Source organism: Tamandua tetradactyla, chromosome 14, assembly GCF_023851605.1.
Source record: "Tamandua tetradactyla isolate mTamTet1 chromosome 14, mTamTet1.pri, whole genome shotgun sequence".
In the NCBI taxonomy this organism is placed as follows: Eukaryota; Metazoa; Chordata; class Mammalia; order Pilosa; family Myrmecophagidae; genus Tamandua; species Tamandua tetradactyla.
Window position 1 is genome coordinate 34,404,487 of NC_135340.1, and position 19,506 is coordinate 34,423,992.

Consider the following 19,506-nt stretch of genomic DNA (forward strand, 5'->3'; position numbering starts at 1 on the left):
ATGTCTTCTGAGTAGATACCTAACAATGGTATTGCTAGGTCATATGGCAATTCTATATTCACCTTTTTGAGGAACTGCCAAACTGCCTTCCACAGTGGTTGCACCATTTGACATTCCCACCAACAATGAGTAAATGTGCCTCTTTCTTACATCCTCTCCAGCACTTGTCCTTTTCTGTTTTGTTGATAATGGCCATTCTGGTGGGTGTGAGATGATATATCATTGTGGTTTTGATTTGCATTTCTCTAATGGCCAGGGACATTGAGCATCTCTTCATGTGCCTTTTGGCCATTTGTATTTCCTCTTCTGAGAAGTGTCTGTTCAAGTCTTTTTCCCATTTTGTAATTGGATTGGCTGTCTTTTTTATATTGAGTTGAACAATCTCTATAAATTCTGGATACTAGACCTTTATCTGATATGTCATTTCCAAATATTGTCTCCCACTGTGTAGGCTGTCTTTCTACTTTCTTGATGAAGTTCTTTGATGCACAAAAGTGTTTAATTTTGAAGAGTTCCCATTTATTTATTTATTTCTTCACTGCTCTTGCTTTGGACGTAAGGTTAATAAAACTGCTTCCAATTATAAGATTTATAGGATATTTCCCTGCATTTTCCTCTGTTTTATGGTCCTAGACCTAATGTTTAGATCTTTGAGCCATTTTGAGTTAACTTTTGTATAGGGTGTGAGATATGGGTCCTCTTTCATTCTTTTTCATATGCATATCCAGTTCTCTAGGCACCATTTATTGAAGAGACTGTTCTGTCCCAGGTGAGTTGGCTTGACTGTCTTATCAAAGATCAAATGCCCGTAGATGAGAGGGTCTATATCTGAATACTCTATTCAATTCCATTGGTCAATATATCTATCTTTATGCCAGTACCATGCTGTTTTGACCACTGTGGCTTCATAATACACCTTAAAGTCAGGAAGCATGAGACACCCAACTTCATTTTTTTTCCTCAAGATACTTTTAGCAATTTAGGGCACCCTGCCCTTCCAGATAAATTTGCTTATTGGTTTTTCTATTTCGGAAATGTAAGTTGTTGGGATTTTGATTTGTATTGAGTTGAATCTGTAAATCAATTTAGGTAGAATTGACATCTTAACTATATTTAGTCTTCCAATCCACGAACACGGTATGCCCTTCCATCTATTTAGGTCTTCTGTGATTTCTTTTAACAGTTTCTTGTAGTTTTGTTTGCATAGCTCTTTTGTCTCTTTAGTTAAATTTATTCCTAGGTATTTTATTCTTTTAGTTGCAATTATAAATGGAATTAATTTCTTGATTTTCCACTCAGATTGTTCATTACTAGTGTATAGAAACACTACAGATTTTTGAATGTTGATCTTGTAACCTGCTACTTTGCTGTACTCATTTATTACCTCTAGTAGTTTTGCTGTGGATTTTTCAGGGTTTTCAACATATAGTATCATATCATCTGCAAACAGTGATAGTTTTACTTCTTCCTTTCCTATTTTGATGCCTTGTATTTCTTTTTCTTGTCTAATTGCTCTGGCTAGAACTTCCAACACAATGTTGAATAACAGTGGTGATAGTGGACATCCTTGACTTGTTCCTGATCTTAGGGGGAAAGTTTTCAGTTTTTCCCCATTGAGGATGACATTAGCTGTGGGTTTTTCATATGCTCCCTTTATAATTTTAAAGAAGTCAGCTTGTATTCCTATTCTTTGAAGTGTTTTCAACAGGAAAGGATGTTGAATCTTGTCAAATGCCTTCTCTGCATCAATTGAGATGATCATGTGATTTTTCTGCTTTGATTTGTTGATATGGTTATTACATTAATTGATTTTCTTATGTTGAACCATCCTTGCATACCTGGGATGAATCCTACTTGGTCATGATGTATAATTCTTTTAATGTGTTGCTGGATTCGATATGCTAGAATTTTGTTGAAGATTTTTGCATCTATATTCATTAGAGAGATTTGTCTGTAGTTTTCTTTTTTTGTAACATCTTTGTCTGGTTTTGGTATGAGGGTGATGTTGGCTTCATAGAATGAATTAGGTAGCTTTCCTTTCTCTTCAATTTTTTTGAAGAGTTTGAGCAGGATGACTACTAATTCTTTCTGGAATGTTTGGTAGAATTCACATGTGAAGCCATCTGGCCCTGGACTTTTCTTTTTGGAAAGCTTTTTAATGACTGATTCAATTTCTTTACTTGTGATTGGTTTGTTGAGATTATCTATTTCTCCTCGAGTCAAAGTTGGTTGTTCATGCCTTTCTAGGAAGTTGTCCATTTCATCTACATTGTTGTATTTGTTAGCATAAAGTTGTTTATAGTATCCTGTTACTACCTCCTTTATTTCTGTGGAGTCAGTGGTTATGTCTCCTCTTCCACTTCTGATCTTATTTATTTGCATCCTCTTTCTTCTTCTTTTTGTCAGTCTTGCTAAGGGCCCATCAATCTTATTTCCTTATAGAACCAACTTCTGGTTTTATTGATTTTCTCAATTGTTTTCATGTTCTCAATTTCATTTATTTCTGCTCTATTCTTTGTTATATCTTTCCTTTTGCTTTCTTTGGGGGTTAGTTTGCTGTTCTTTCTCCAGTTCTTCCAAGTGGACAGTTAATTCCTGAATTTTTGTCTGTCTTCTTTTTTGATATAGGCATTTGGGGCAATCAATTTCCCTCTTAGCACTACCTTTGCTGCATCCTATAAGTTTTGACATGTTGGGTTTTCATTTTCATTTGCCTCGAGATATTTACTGATTTCTCTTGTAATTTCTTCCTTGACCCACTGGTTGTTTAAGAGTGTATTGTTGAGCCACCACATATTTGTGAATTTTCTGGTTCTCTGCCTATTATTGATTTCCAACCTCATTCCTTTATGATCTGAGAAAGTGTTTTGTATGATTTCAATCTTTTTAACTTTGTTGAGACTTGCTTTGTGACCCAGCATATGGTCTATCTTTCAGAATGATCCATAGGCACTTGAGAAAAAGGTGTATCCTGCTGTTGTGTGGTGTAATGTCCTATAAATATCTGTTAAGTCTAGCTCATTTATTGTATTCAAATTCTGTTTCTTTATTGATCCTCTGTCTAGATGTATTGTCCATTGAAGAGAGTGGGGAATTGAAGTCTCCAACTATTATGGTAGATGTGTCTGTCTATTTCCCTTTTCAGTGTTTGCAGTGTTTTCCTCATGTATTTGGGGGCATTCTGGTTTGGTGAATAAATATTTATGATTGTTATGTCTTCATGTTGAATTGTTCCTTTTATTAGTGCATATTATCCTTCTTTGTCTGTTTTAACTGTTTTACATTTGAAGTCTAATTTGTTGGATATTAGTATAGCTACTCCTGCTCTTTTCTGGTTGCTATTTGCATGAAATATCTTTTCCCAACCTTTCACTTTCAACATATGTTTATCTTTGGGTCTAAGATGTGTTTCCTATAGTCAGCATATAGAAGGATCCTGTTTTTAAATCCATTCTGCCCGTCTATGTCTTTCAATTGGGGAGTTCAATCCATTAACATTTAGTGTTATTACTGTGTGGGTAGTACTTTCTTCTACCATTTTGCCTTTTGGATTTTATATGTCATATCTAATTTTTTTTCTTTCTACACTCTTCTCCACACCTCTTTCTTTTGTGCTTCTGTATCTGTCTCTAGTGCTCCCTTTAGTATTTCTTGCAGAGCTGGTCTCTTGGTCACAAATTCTCTCAGTGATTTTTTGTGTGAAAATGTTTTAAGTTCTCCCTCATTTTTGAATGACAGTTTTGCTGGGTATAGAATCTTGGTTGGCAGTTCTTCTCTTTTAGTAATTTAAATATATCATCCCACTGTCTTCTCACCTCCATGGTTTCTGCTGAGAAATCTATACATAGTCTTATTGGGTTTCCCTTGTATGTGATGGATTGCTTTTCTCTTCTGCTTTCAAGATCCTCTTTCTCTTTGACCTCTGACATTCTAACTAGTAATTGTCTTGGAGAATGTCTATTTGGATCCATTCTCTTTGGGGTACACTGCACTTCTTGAATCTGTAATTTTAGGTCTTTCATAAGAATTGGGAAATTTTCAGTGATAATTTCTTCCATTAGTTTTTCTCCTCCTTTTCCCTTCTCTTCTCCTTCTGGGACACCCACAACACATATATTTGTGTGCTTCATATTATCATTCAATTCCCTGAGTCCCTGCTCATATTTTTCCATTTTTTCCCTATAGTTTCTGTTTCTTGTCGGATTTCAGATGTTCTGTCCTCCAGTTCACTAATCCTAACCTCTGTCTCTTGACATCTACCATTGCAGGTTTCCATTGTTTTTTTCATCTCTTCTACTGTACCTTTCATTCCCATAAGTTCTGTGATTTGCTTTTCCAGACTTTCCATTTCTTCTTTTTGTTCATTCCTTGCCTTCTTCATATCCTTCCTCAATTCATTGATTTGGTTTTTGATGAAGTTTTCCATGTCAGTTTGTATATTCTGAATTAATTGTTTCAGCTCCTGTATCTCATTTGAATTGTTGGTTTGTTCCTTTGACTGGGCCATATCTTCAATTTTCTTCATGTGATTTGTTATTTTTGCTGGCATCTAGACATTTAATTACCTTAATTAGTTAATTCTGGAGATTGCTTTCACTTCTCTTACCTACGGTTTTCTTGCTAGATGAATTTGTTGCCTATCTGTTCTTTGACCTTCAGTTCAGCTTTTTCTGGACCTCTAGCTTAGGTTTTGTTTAACAGAGGATAATTTTTCAGTTCATGTTTTCTTGTTTCTTGCCCTACTTGTATGGTGCCTTTTCCCTCCCCACCCTTAGGAGGGTCTACATAGGTATTATAGACTCCAGCCAGGTTTTCCCAGACTCAACTGACCTCCTATCAGGAGGAAGGAGTCACCTGCATCAGTTTTCCCTGAGGGTGAGACCCAGCAGGTTAAAAGACTTTCCTGTGAAGTCTCTGGGCTCTGTTTTTCTTATCCTGCCCAGTATGTGGTGCTTGCCTGCCTGTGGGATCCACCAGCAAAAGATGTTGCAGCACCTTTAACTTTGGAAGACTCTCCCTGCTGGGGGTGTGGTGAAGACAGAGAAGAGGTTGTAGGCTAGTTTTAATGGTTTCAAATTGCCAAGCCCTGGGGTCTGAATTCCTTGAGGGAGGGATTCCACCTGAATTGGGCTTCATCCCTTCCCTGGGGAAGGCAAAGGCGGGAACAAGCCCTGAAAGCAGTCCTTTTCTGCCTATGCTTGGGGCAGTTGCAGCCTGAGAAGTCCTGCCACTGAATCCAGAGGCAGCCAAGCCTCTGTAGAAACACAGCCACAAAAACCTCTGTTTCCTCCCCTTTCCTCTTTTTCCATTAGCCCAATGAGCGGCCTCCACCTTGACCAGCTTCACCTGAGCTGGGGACCTATTTTTAGTAGTCAGAATTTGTTAATTAATGCCACAATTGGTGTTTAGTTGAGCTCAGCTCCTGCTGCTGTTAGAGTCTCTTTCCTTTCCCCTCTGGGAAGCAGCCTGTGGGAGAGGGGTCCTGGCTGCCACAGCTTGGGGAACTCACGGTTCTGGGGAAGCTCGCAGCCAGTCTAGCTGGTGCAGACTGGGGTACACTGTGTGTCTGGTCACTGACGTGGCTCTGGGAGCTGTTCTGTACTGTTTCTGGTTATTTAGTAGTTGTTCTGGAGGATTAACTAAAACACGCACATTTCTAAGCCACCATCTTGGCCACCCAAAAAATTTCTTTTATAAGAACAAATATATTTGTGACATTTTAGTTTACTTAGCAACTCATGTTGAGAAAATTATTCAGTTATTAGGAGGCTACTGGGGACTGAATCATGCCCCCACAAATGGCACATTTAGGTCCTAACCCCTGGTCCGGTGCATTTGTAAATAGAGTCTTTGAAGGTGTTATTAGTTAAGGTATGCCCAAACTGAATGAAAGTGAACCTTACTTCAGTACTGCTGAAGTTCTTATATGTAAAGGAAATTCAAGACAGAAAGAGAAGCCACAGGGAGTTGCCACATGTTGGAAGTTAATGGAACCAGAAGAGAAAGAAGATGCCACCATGTGCACTGCCACATGATGGAAAAGCCAAGGAGCCCCAAAGTTTGCCAGCCAGCCAGAAGATGCCAACTCTGGGAAGAAGCAAGTCTTCTAGCTTCTGAAACTGTGAGTCAATTAATTCCTGTTGTTAAGCCAACCCAATGTGAGGTATCTGCTTTAGCAGCTAGGAAACTAAAAACCGATGCATTAAATCAAAGGAACCCAAGAGACGGGCAGCAGATATTTTAACCCTTGATTAAGGACAAAATCTCTTATTTAATTTTTCTCTTGTATTTTTTGAAGAAGATGCTACATTTGTAAATTCAAATTTAGTTGACCCTTTTTAGTCTTTTTTCTCAATATTTTGAACATTTCCATTTTCTTCTTTTTGTAGAGCCTGTGAGCTTCTTCTCTCTCGTTTTCTTCTCTCAAATTCCTGAAATTAACATATTCCATTAGTAATTAGTAATTTTTCTTACTAACAAACAGCTGATGTGTTTCAAAAGCTGTTTTTAATATACATCACCACACAAATAGTTTAAGGCTTGCTTCTTATATTTTGCAAAATATGAATTATTTCCCATTATTGACAGTGTGCACCCTCTTATGCCTTCACACTATAAGGCACACTACAACATGGAATAAAAAATGTAAAGTTATTAAATAGTCTTAACTATTTGTGTGCAAATAAAATTATATCACAGAGCAGAGAAGGCATATATTTATGTAATGATTTCATCACTAAATTATATCCATAGCATCTTGTTTCTTCCTCAGTTGGTTATTACTCAATCTTATAGATCAGGTGGTGTGCATATGGGGGAGGGGGAGGGGTTGAAGTTTTATACTGTAAAAGAGTTAAAAGGGATTAAGCTTATCTCCCAATGTTCCATTAATGCTGAAATCTTCATTTCCAGAAAGCCGTATCTGGAATTCCTTTTAATATGTCATCTGAGCAGTTTAGAGGTTTAAATCAAGAACCATTTATTGATTACTATGTATGTGCAAAATATTGTGCTAGGCATTATGATTTTGTGCATTTAATAATTAGCACACTCATTTGATTTACTAACATAAAGAATCAAATTTACTTTGAATATAAAAAAATTCAGTTATAGATAGATCTGAAAAGCTTCTACTCAAAATGTACTGTGACATTTTTATGAAAATTAAATATAAAAGCTAAACAAAAGTTCTTAAATTATCTTCACCTTACAGATGAGGAGGTGATGCTCACAACTATTGAAAGAACCTTGCCCAAAGTTCAAGATCACTGGCAGAGTTAGCTGAGAGCTGAGTTTCACTTACAGATCTTTTAAATTCAAATTCTGTTCAATTCCTCATTATACTAAACTATATTACTTAAAATTATATTCTCATATTGTAGAGTACTTTATTTATTTATAAAGCATATAGTGAAAAAAGCCTTAATATTCTTACTTTCAATTATGAGTCTTTAATTAAGTTCTTAATTAAATTATAAATATTAAATTAAAGAACTTTAATTAAAATTCTTAATAATTTTGATTTCTAATGGGTAATGATGCTGGCTATTATTTTAAAATTTGAAATCTGCAAGGGCTGAGAAAATGTCAACTTTGATGATTACAAAGCCTTAGCTCGACATAAAGGAATCCCATTTCTGATCTACTAGTATCACCTCTCTGCTACAATGTAAATCAAGGAATTTGAATATGTTAAGTCTCCCATTCTGCTCAGACAATTCATTCATTCAACAAATATTTACTGAGGGCATACTATGTGCCTGACACTCAGAAATACAGTTTATATGCACACTTAGTATATATATGGAAAAATGGATCTAAATACATTTTAAAAGTAGAACTTATTTGTTTCTTAGCAGCATGCTTAGCTTGTACCTGTTCATACTCTTCTTGTGCTTTTTTATTTGATGTTTTCTTTTTATTTTTCTTTGAAGTAGCAATGGAACTTTATAAAATAAATTAAGACAAGTAAGTCACAAGGGCTAAAACCAATATAACCATAATTTTGTCAAGCATGGAACAAAAATCTCAGTAACACAAATTATTTGAGGGGGGAAGAAAGAAGGACATTAACTTATTAGTAAAATATATAAGTAATGAGATTTTAAAAATACAGCTACAGCTTTCAGATTATATATTAATTCAATAGCATTACTTCAACCAGGTAAAACAAAAAATTTTGAAAGACACTTTAAAAAGTAAACAAATAAATGAATGACACTGGAAAAGGCATTAAATCGAATGACATTGGGAAAGTTGTGTACATAAACTTCAATCTCAAAGTTCTTTGACCACCTCCTTTCTAATCCATTTCATCTATTCAGTCAATAACAACACCATGGACTTAGTCACCATTTAAAATTGTTCCATCTTCACCTTTCTGAAGGTGGTCCACCCTGTCAAAGCTAATTCAATCACTTTGGTCCAGATTCTGCTCATTTCTTCAGGATACCTGATCTAGTAATAATCCCTTTTCTTTTTCACCACACCAATTCCATAATTACAGAATTATGTTTTAATAGCTCCCTTTTTAAAGTATACATTACCAATCATCAGATTCTATAGTCCCCTTTTACCTACCAATCTCTCATTTCCTTTCCTTTCATATTCAATTTTCTGCCCTCACCAAGATCATGATGACCAAATATGATTACAAAGTTAATGAACACTTTTCAGTCTTCATTGAATTGGCTACTCACTACTTTTGAAAACCCCTTTCCCTTAGTTTTGGTGACATTCTTCTCTTCTATTTCTTTTTAACTGCTCCTTCATAGTTTGAGACTTTATAGAGTTAGAGCCTCTTTCTCCTTCTCACCCAAAGTTTTTCCCAAAAAAGTATGAAGACACACCCAAAGTTTTACCCCAAGGTGTAAGGATACAAGATGTATAGAGAGGCTTCTGGAGAAGATGGCGGCTTAGTAAGACACGCGGATCTTAGTTTCTTCTCCAGGACAGCTACTAGGGGAGTAGAAACGATACAGAACAGCGCCCAAAGCCACAACAGAGATAAAACAGACAGCATACCCCATCCTGGAATGGCTAGCTGGCTGAGAGAAGACGCTCGGGTGAGATCGCCGAGGCACGCGGGCTTCACCGGGTGGGGCGGCAAGCGGCCGGAGTCACTCCCTTCCCCCTTCCCGGGCTGGCTGGGAGAATTGGAGAGGCGGTCCCCTGAAACCATGGTGGCTGGTGCCCACACCATGCGCGGCCCCCAGGACCAACTGAGAGAATTGGATTGGAAATCCCCAGGCCACGGAGAACGGTGATGGGTGGGGGAGGCCCCTTCCAAACCCGTGACTCCCCGGGAACATGCACTCTCCTGGGTGGGCCGCTGCCGCTGGTGCCCTCCCGCCACGCTTGTCGCCCGGGCAACTAGGAAATTCGGACGGGCGCTTTCCTGGGCTGCGGCAGCCAGCAACTCTCCCCGCATTCGGACCCCGGGCTGGCTCGAACCCTTCTAAGCCGCTTGGGCTAGCGAACCTCCCGGACGATGAGAGTTTCCAAAGTTAAAGATCCCACAGCACCTTTTACTGGTGGGACCCGCAGACAAACGTGTGCCACGAGTGCCACCTACTGGGCAGGATAAGAAAAACAGAACCCAGAGATTTCACAGAAAAATCTTCCAAACTTTTGGATCCAATACCCAGGGAAGTCTGTCTAAATGCGCAGACGCCAACAGAAGATAACGAATCATGCTCAAATAATTGAAAATATGGCCCAGTCAAAGGAACAAACCAATAGTTCAAATGAGATACAGGAGCTGAGACAACTAATGCTGAATATACAAACAGAAATGGAAAAACTCTTCAAAAATGAAATCGATAAATTGAGGGAGGACATGAAGAAGACATGGGCTGAACATAAAGAAGAAATAAAACAACTGAAAAAACAAATCACAGAACTTATGGAAGTGAAGGACAAAGTAGAAAAGATAGAAAAAACAATGGATACCTAAAATGATAGACTCAAAGAGACAGAAGATAGAATTAGTGACTTTGAGGATGGAACATCTGAATTCCAAAAAGAAACAGAAACTATAGGGAAAAGAATGGAAAAATTTGAACAGGGTATAAGGGAACTCAAGGACAATATGAACCACACAAATATACGTGTTGTGGGTGTCCCAGAAGGAGAAGAGAAGGGAAAAGGAGGAGAAAAACTAATGGAAGAAATTGTCACTGAAAATTTCCCAACTCTTATGAAAGACCTAAAATTACAGATCCAAGAAGTGCAGCGCACCCCAAAGAGATTAGACCCAAATAGGCGTTCTCCAAGACACTTACTAGTTAGAATGTCAGAGGTCAAAGAGAAAGAGAGGATCTTGAAAGCGGCAAGAGAAAAACAATCCATCACATACAAGGGAAACCCAATAAGACTATGTGTAGATTTCTCAGCAGAAACCATGGAGGCTAGAAGACAGTGGGATGATAGATTTAAATTACTAAAAGAGAAAAACTGCCAAACAAGACTCCTATATCCAGCAAAATTGTCCTTCAAAAATGAGGGAGAAATTAAAACATTCTCAGACAAAAAGTCACTGAAAGAATTTGTGACCAAGAGAACAGCTCTGCAAGAAATACTAAAGGGAACACTAGAGTCAGATACAAAAAGACAGAAGAGAGAGGTATGGAGAAGAGTGTAGAAAGAAGGAAAGTCAGATATGATATATATAATACAAAAGGCAAAATGGTAGAGGAAAATATTATCCAAACAATAATAACACTAAATGTTAATGGACTGAATTCCCCAATCAAAAGACATAAATGGCAGAATGGATTAAAAAACAGGATCCTTCTATATGCTGTCTACAGGAAACACATCTTAGACCCAAAGATAAACATAGGTTGAAAGTGAAAGGTTGGGAAAAGATATTTCATGCAAATAACAACCAGAAAAGAGCAGGAGTGGCTATACTAATATCCAACAAGTTAGACTTCAAATGTAAAACAGTTAGAAGAGACAAGGAAGGACACTATATGCTAATAAAAGGAACAGTTAAACAAGAAGATATAACAATCATAAATATTTATGCACCGAACCAGAATGCCCCCAAATACATGAGGAATACACTGCAAACACTGAAAAAGGAAATAGACACAAATACCATAATAGTTGGAGACTTCAATTCACCACTCTCATCAATGGACAGAACATCTAGACAGAGGATCAATAAAGAAATAGAGAATCTGAATATTACTATAAAGGAGCTAAACTTAACAGACATTTATAGGACATTAAATCCCACAACAGCAGGATACACCTTTTTCGACAAGTGCTCATGGATCATTCTCAAAGATAGACCATATGCTGGGTCACAAAGCAAGTCTTAACAAATTTAAAAAGATTGAAATCATACACAACACTTTCTCGGATCATAAAGGAATGAAGTTGGAAATCAATAATAGGCGGAATGCCAGAAAATTCACAAATACGTGGAGGCTCAACAACACACTCTTAAACAACGAGTGGGTCAAAGAAGAAATTCCAAGAGAAATTAGTAAATAGCTCGAGGCAAATGAAAATGAAAACACAACATATCAAAACTTATGGGATGCAGCAAAGACAGTGCTAAGAGGGAAATTTATTGCCCTAAGCCTATATCAGAAAAGAAGAAATGGCAAAAATGCAGGAATTAACTGTTCACTTGGAAGAACTGGAGAAAGAACAGCAAACTAATCCCAAAGCAAGCAAAAGGAAAGAAATAACAAAGATCAGAGCAGAAATAAATGAAATTGAAAACATGAAAACAATAGAGAAAATCAATAAGACCAGAAGTTGGTTCTATGAGAAAATCAATAAGATTGATGGGCCCTTAGCAAGATTGACAAAAAGAAGAAGAGAGAGGATGCAAATAAATAAGATCAGAAATGGAAGAGGAGACATAACTACTGACCTCACAGAAATAAAGGAGGTAATAACAGGATACTATGAACAACTTTACGCTAATAAATACAACAATTTAGATGAAATGGACGGGTTCCTGGAAAGACATGAACAACCAGCTTTGACTCAAGAAGACATAGATGACCTCAACAAACCAATCACAAGTAAAGAAATTGAATTAGTCATTCAAAAGCTTCCTAAAAAGAAAAGTCCAGGACCAGATGGCTTCACATGTGAATTCTACCAAATGTTCCAGAAAGAATTAGTACCAATTCTCCTTAAACTCTTCAAAAAAATCGAAGTGGAGGAAAAACTACCTAATTCATTCTATGAAGCCAACATCACCCTCATACCAAAACCAGGCAAAGATATTACAAAAAAAGAAAACTACAGACCAATCTCTCTAATGAATATAGATGCAAAAATCCTCAATAAAATTCTAGCAAATCGTATCCAACAACACATTAAAAGAATTATACATCATGACCAAGTAGGATTCATCCCAGGTATGCAAGGATGGTTCAACATAAGAAAATCAGTTAATGTAATACACCATATCAACAAATCAAAGCAGAAAAATCACATGATCATCTCAATTGATGCAGAGAAGGCATTTGACAAGATTCAACATCCTCTCCTGTTGAAACACTTCAAAAGATAGGAATACAAGGGAACTTCCTTAAAATGATAGAGGGAATATATGAAAAACCCACAGCTAATATCATCCTCAATGGGGAAAAATTGAAAACTTTCCCCCTAAGATCAGGAACAAGACAAGGATGTCCACTATCACCACTATTATTCAACATCGTGTTGGAGGTTCTAGCCAGAGCAATTAGACAAGAAAAAGAAATACAAGGCATCAAAATTGAAAAGGAAGAAGTAAAACTATCACTGTTTGCAGACGATATGATACTATACGTCAAAAACCCAGAAAAATCCACAACAAAACTACTAGAGCTAATAAATGAGTACAGCAAAGTAGCAGGTTACAAGATCAACATTCAAAAATCTGTAGCATTTCTATACACTAGTAATGAAAAAGCTGAGGGGGAAATCAAGAAACGAATCCCATTTACAATTGCAACTAAAAGAACAAAATACCTAGGAATAAATTTAACTAAAGAGACAAAAAACCTATATAAAGAAAACTACAAAAAACTGTTAAAAGAAATCACAGAAGATCTAAATAGATGGAAGGGCATACCGTGTTCATGGACTGGAAGACTAAATATAGTTAAGATGTCAATCCTACCTAAATTGATTTACAGCTTCAATGCAATACCAATCAAAATCCCTACAACTTATTTTTCAGAAACAGAAAAACCAATAAGCAAATTTATCTGGAAGGGCAGGAAACCCCGAATTGCTAAAAACATCTTGAGGAAAAAAAACGAAGCTGGAGGTCTAGCGATGCCGGACTTTAAGGCATATTATGAAGCCACAGTGGTCCAAACAGCATGGTATTGGCATAAAGATAGATATATCGACCAATGGAATCGAATAGAGTGCTCAGATATAGACCCTCTCATCTATGGACATTTGATCTTTGATAAGGCAGTCAAGCAAACTCACCTGGGACAGAACAGTCTCTTCAATAAATGGTGCCTAGAGAACTGGATATCCATATGCAAAAGAATGAAAGAAGACCCATCTCTCACACCCTATACAAAAGTTAACTCAAAATGGATCAAAGATCTAAACATTAGGTCTAAGACCATAAAACAGTTAGAGGAAAATGTTGGGAGATATCTTATGGATCTTACAACTGGAGGCGGTTTTATGGACCTTAAACCTAAAGCAAGAGCACTGAAGAAGGAAATAAATAAATGGGAGCTCCTCAAAATTAAACACTTTTGTGCATCAAAGAACTTCATCAAGAAAGTAGAAAGACAGCCTACACAATGGGAGACAATATTTGGAAATGATATATCAGGTAAAGGTCTAGTATCCAGAATTTATAAAGAGATTGTTCAACTCAACAACAACAAAAAGACAGCCAACCCAATTACAAAATGGGAAAAAGACTTGAACAGACACCTCTCAGAAGAGGAAATACAAATGGCCAAAAGGCACATGAAGAGATGCTCAATGTCCCTGGCCATTAGAGAAATGCAAATCAAAACCACAATGAGATATCATCTCACACCCACCATAATGGCCATTATCAACAAAACAGAAAATGACAAGTGCTGGAGAGGATGTGGAGAAACAGGCACACTTATCCACTGTTGGTGGGAATGTCAAATGGTGCAACCACTGTGGAAGGCAGTTTGGTGGTTCCTCAAAAAGCTGAATATAGAATTGCCATATGACCCAGCAATACCATTGCTGGGAATATACTCAAAGGACTTAAGGGCAAAGACACAAACGGACATTTGCACACCAATATTTATAGCAGCGTTATTTACAATTGCAAAGAGATGGAAACAGCCGAAATCTCCATCAACAGAAGAGTGGCTAAACAAACTGTGGTTTATACATACGATGGAATACTATGCAGCTTTAAGACAGGATGAACTTATGAAGCATGTAATAACATGGATGACCTAGAAAACATTATGCTGAGTGAGTCTAGCCAAAAACTAAAGGACAAATACTGTATGGTCCCACTGATGTGAACAGACATTCGAGAATAAATTTGGAATATGTCATTGGTAACAGAGTCCAGCAGGAGTTAGAAACAGGGTAAGATAATGGGCAACTGGAGTTGAAGGGATACAGACTGTGCAACAGGACTAGTACAAAAACTCAAAAATGGACAACACAATAATACGTAATTGTAAAGTAATCTTGTTAAAACACTGAATGAAGCTGCATCTGAGCTATAGGTTTTTGTTTTGTTTTGTTTTGTTTTGTTTTGACTTTATTATTATTACTTTTATTTTTGTCTCTATATTAACATTCTATATCTTTTTCGGTTATGTTGCTAGTTTTTCTAAACCGATGCAAATGTACTAAGAAATGATGATCATGCATCTATGTGATGATGTTAAGAATTACTGATTGCATATGTAGAATGGTATGATTTCTAAATGTTGGGTTAATTTCTTTTTTTCCGTTAATTAAAAAAAAAAAAAAAGAGAAGGGGTAATTGGAGCTGAAGGGATACAGACTGTACAACGGGACTGGATATAAAAACTCAGAAATGGACAGCACAATACTACCCAATTGTAATGCAAGTATGTTAAAACACTGAATGAAGCTGCATGTGAGGTATAGGTTTTTTGTTTTTTTTTTTCTTTCTATTAATGTTTTAATTCTTATTCTGTGGTCTTTTTATTTCTTTTTCTAAATCGATGCAAATGTACTAAGAAATGATGAATATGCAACTATGTGATTTTATTAAGAATTACTGATTGTACATGTAGAATGGAATGATTTCTAATTGTTTTGTTAATTCTTTTTTAATTAATAAAAAAATTAATTAATTAATTAAAATTAAAAAAAATAAATTAAAAAAAAGATGTATAGAGAGTTTCCATATTCTCTTTGGGCAGTCATACCCATGATCATGGTTTCAGCTCCATATATATGTATCAGGGACCGCCCCTCATCATTCTACTGAAAATCCTCTGTCAAAGTCACCAATAATTGCCTAGTCCATAAAGACCTGATTTTAGTCCTAGTCTAGTCCACAAAGACATGATTTTAGTCCTATTATCCTTGGACTTTATAGTACTTGGCAACTGACCAAACTTTACTTCTGAAAAGTTTCCTCTGCTGATTTAGTTTTCACTGTTTTTCCCTATTTCTGACTGTTCCATTTAACTTGTTCAATGACAGCATTTACCTGTTTTTACCTCATAATAAGTAATAACTAAAACTGATTTTTGTCATCTTATCATGTGTTACAACTTAACTCTTGTAACATCAGTTATCAACAGTGCTAATTTTTTGCCTGAGCTTTATATCCAATATTCAATAATATGGTGGACAAGTCTATTGAAATACTTTTCATGTCTCTGCCTTTATCTCCAACTATACTTTTTCCTGGGTTCCCATTTCCTGTTATTTTTAGCACAAACAGCTAACAAGTTTAAAGGACAGAACTTCAGTGAAGTAAAAGATTTGATTCCATATAACACCTGGCTTCTGTGCAATTTTAGATTTTAACATTGCTTTTTCACTTGTGATAAGTGCAGAGATAAAAAAGATGGCATCTTCAAAACCAAGGGTTCTGAAACTGCAATGTTTGTTTTATAATTGCACCACATACTTATCTTCTGAAGAAAATACAGATTAATAGTAGTGGTAGCTAACACTCATGTAACACCATGTACCACACACTTTTAAAAGCATCTTAAATAAATTCACTTATTTAGTCTTCACAATAATATGTGATAAGTCAGGTATGCCAAAGTCTATTTGCATGATCCATTCTGGGTAATGTAACACTGTGGTGCTGAGTTACACAATTAATGATATCCCCATTTCAGAGAAGAGTGCTGAGGCACCAACATGTTAAGCCTGGCTTCAGAATCCACACCAACAACTACTACATTATAATACCCCTCAAAAATTAGTTTTTAAATAATTTTAAAACTGTGGTCCAAGGAAGTTAATAGTACTTGAGAGATAGAAATCCCAAATCCATATCTCTTAATTCCTGAAATTACTAAATTCCATTATTTCTTCAATTAAATTAAACCACCTAATTTAGTAATTTCAGGTAAAAGAGTCTTCCTGAAAATATCTTTACCTAATAACTGTGACTTCTAAAATGTTTAAAATAAGAAAAATTCCAATTCTTACATAGATTTATGTTACAAACTCTTTAATAAAACACTACCTACGTTTAAAGTAAAAGATTTCAAAAGAAAGAAAACATACTTTACTGTTTTGCTACTTTGGCTGGCTGGTAGAGGCTGGTCAATGTTACATTGTTCTTCAGATAAAGCCAGATCAATGCTACATTGTCCTGGCAAAGGTTGGTCAACTTATTTTTCAGAGGAAGTTTGGTCAACTTTTTATAGTTGCTTTCTAAGTCTTTCCTCTTCAGCCAAATAGAGATGTTTCAGATGATCAGGATATCGATCTGTGAACTGGGATTCTTGTGAGGTTTGAGCCTTTTTTGTCTTCCAAGTAACTTCTTGTAATTTTGCTGAATCTTCAGTTTTCTTTGAAAAGCAAAGCCTTGCCCTATATTGAGGAATGTCAGCCATAAATTACTTTCACAGAAAACAAGTTGCATAAAATATAGCCAATAATTTAAAAACTGAAAAAAACTTTTTACATCATCACAGTCAGATGGTAGAGTTACTTTGTTTTGCTTTAAAAATTACCACATGAAACAAATCTAAGGTGACTAAATTTAAGGATTAAATAGCATGTTGACCCTTTGCAAAAAGACCAGGCTAACTTTAGTCAGTGCAGACACCCAACTAAGAAGAATCTCAAAGAAGGAAAACTTACCAACCTGGGTTGCTGTACAACTTCAGTATCATATTCACAAATCAAAACAAATTCTCAACTCTTTTAAAATACTTAATCCGGGATTTAACAAATACTTAAAAATAGAAGAAAATTTCAAATTTATCATTTTACTTCAGAGAAAATTAGTTATATACTATTTTTGAAAATACTTCAACACAAAATAAAAAAGGTGGTATGTGACTTCCTGAACAATTATCAGAACACCGAATTCATTTAATATTCTAAACATTTCAAATGGGACTTGAAGGAACTTACAGACAGCAGGGCAAAAGGACAAACAGGAACAAAAGAAAAGGAACAGTAAGTAGAGTGGAATGCTGCCGGAGTATTTGTACATCAAGGGTTTTGGGTCAGCGTGTTTCTGGCTACCTTTTCATTCATCCTAATACATGCGCAAATACCTATACATAATACATACCCATGTAGACCCGTGGATGCTCTCTGCTTATGGTTTCATGGGGGAAAAGGTGGAGGGAAAGACTTTGACCCAAAAGTGGTCAAGTCTGGGAAAGATGTTTAAACATTTAATTTTAACAACACTGTTTGATCTTCCCAAATAGGGATAGGTCTGGTTCCTAAATCCTTCCATGCTTTACTCTTTGCAAGTCTGACTCCTTTAAAGAGGCCGCCTTCTTACGTACCCTCGTGGACACTCCCAGCATGGACCTTCAGATGGTTAGGATGCCACTTCTTCTGTTTCATGTTCTTATTCCTGAACCCAACCAGAGAAACTCCTTCTTAACGTGACCCAAAACTCCCAGCTTCCCACCTTGCTGCTGTCCTCACCGGCACCATTACAGACCACTCACTTCCCCAGAAACCAAAACTGTTGCTGTCCAAATGCGTCATCAAGCTGAAGCAATCAGTTTTCAAAGCAATCGAAGCACTGGGTTCAGCTACAGTCTGACTCGGAGCTCAACTTCTCCAGCCTGTATCATACCGTGACAAACGCTGCCTCACAGCCACGTGTGCACCACCTACAGCCCGGGAGGGTGAGCGTCATGGTGGCTTTTTGTTCTCTCCTGGAGACCCAGGACTTGCCTATGCTGCGTGCCAAGCTGCAGGGCCTCCTACGGTTTCTGAGGAATGCTGCAAATTTCCAGTGCACATACGGTGGACTTCTACGCGGAGTCCTTGTGGGAGCAGTTGGTCGACTTGTCGGCGGCGATCGTGCTGTCTGTGCTGTCTGTGCTGAAGAGGTAGGCGATGGAGGTGGACGCGGGGGCGCGCACCCTGGTGGAAATAGAGGGGAGATCAGGTGAGCTGTGAGGTGGGCGGGGAAGCGGACAAGGAGCCTTTAGGTAGGCTAAGGGTTGGGCCCCAGGGACCGTGTACCTTCGGGGCGCCCTTCCTGGATGCCGTTCTAGCCCCCATATGTTTGTGTATATCTGTAAATACCCAGGAAACCAGGTACGGGTGTTCGTTCCTTTAGTAATTCAACAATAATTGTTTAGGGGGAAAAATGAAACAGGCTCTCACAGAATTTATAGAATCTATGTGGTAACACAGCAGAAGAGAAATCAACAGTTAATGAAATGAATAAGAAATGATGATAATGGCCACGAAGAAAATAAAACTGTAAAATGTGATTGTGTGCGAAGAGGCTGCTTTAACTTTAGATGGTCAGGAGGAAGAAAGAGGTGTCAGTAAGCTGCTGGGAGGGATTCTGCCCCTGGGAACCACAGAGGAGGCCCTGAGGCATAAAAGAGCAGGGCTGGTCGAGGTTGGGGAAGAGAGCTGCGTGGCTGGAGCTAACTTAGAGGAAGCCGCAGGGGTGGTAGGGAGGAAGGCTGGCTGGATCATGCAGACCTTTTTTCTAGGCCTTTGAAGGAGTTTGGGATTTTAAGTGTGATGAAAACGGTTGGAGCCATTTAGGCAATATGATAGCCTAATCTGATTTAGATTTTAGAAATGATACTAATGATATTCTGGTAGTTATTTGAAGAATTTACTAGTAGAGGAATATATTTTGGAGATAGCATTGAAAGGACACTAAACAGGCTCGTGGGGTTACTTCTCTGACTGCTTCAGGGCTTAACCCAGCTTGCCTCGCTAGTGAATTTTATTCATTGGGCATTCTCCTAAAGCACCACTAAGGGGTCTCCTAGAATAGCATTGAGTAAAGATTGGTTGATTTGAAGTCCTTGTTTATTGTTGGAAAGTTTGGCACCTCTTAAATTTGTTCTC

The 19,506-nt window shown here is 37.2% G+C and overlaps 1 pseudogene; it reads right to left on the reverse strand.

The window, feature by feature from the left end:
• The window catches only part of LOC143655294 (thyroid transcription factor 1-associated protein 26-like), a 67,853-nt pseudogene extending 49,739 nt beyond the window's left edge, over positions 1 to 18,114 (reverse strand).
• Between the last annotated feature and the right edge of the window lie 1,392 nt (positions 18,115 to 19,506).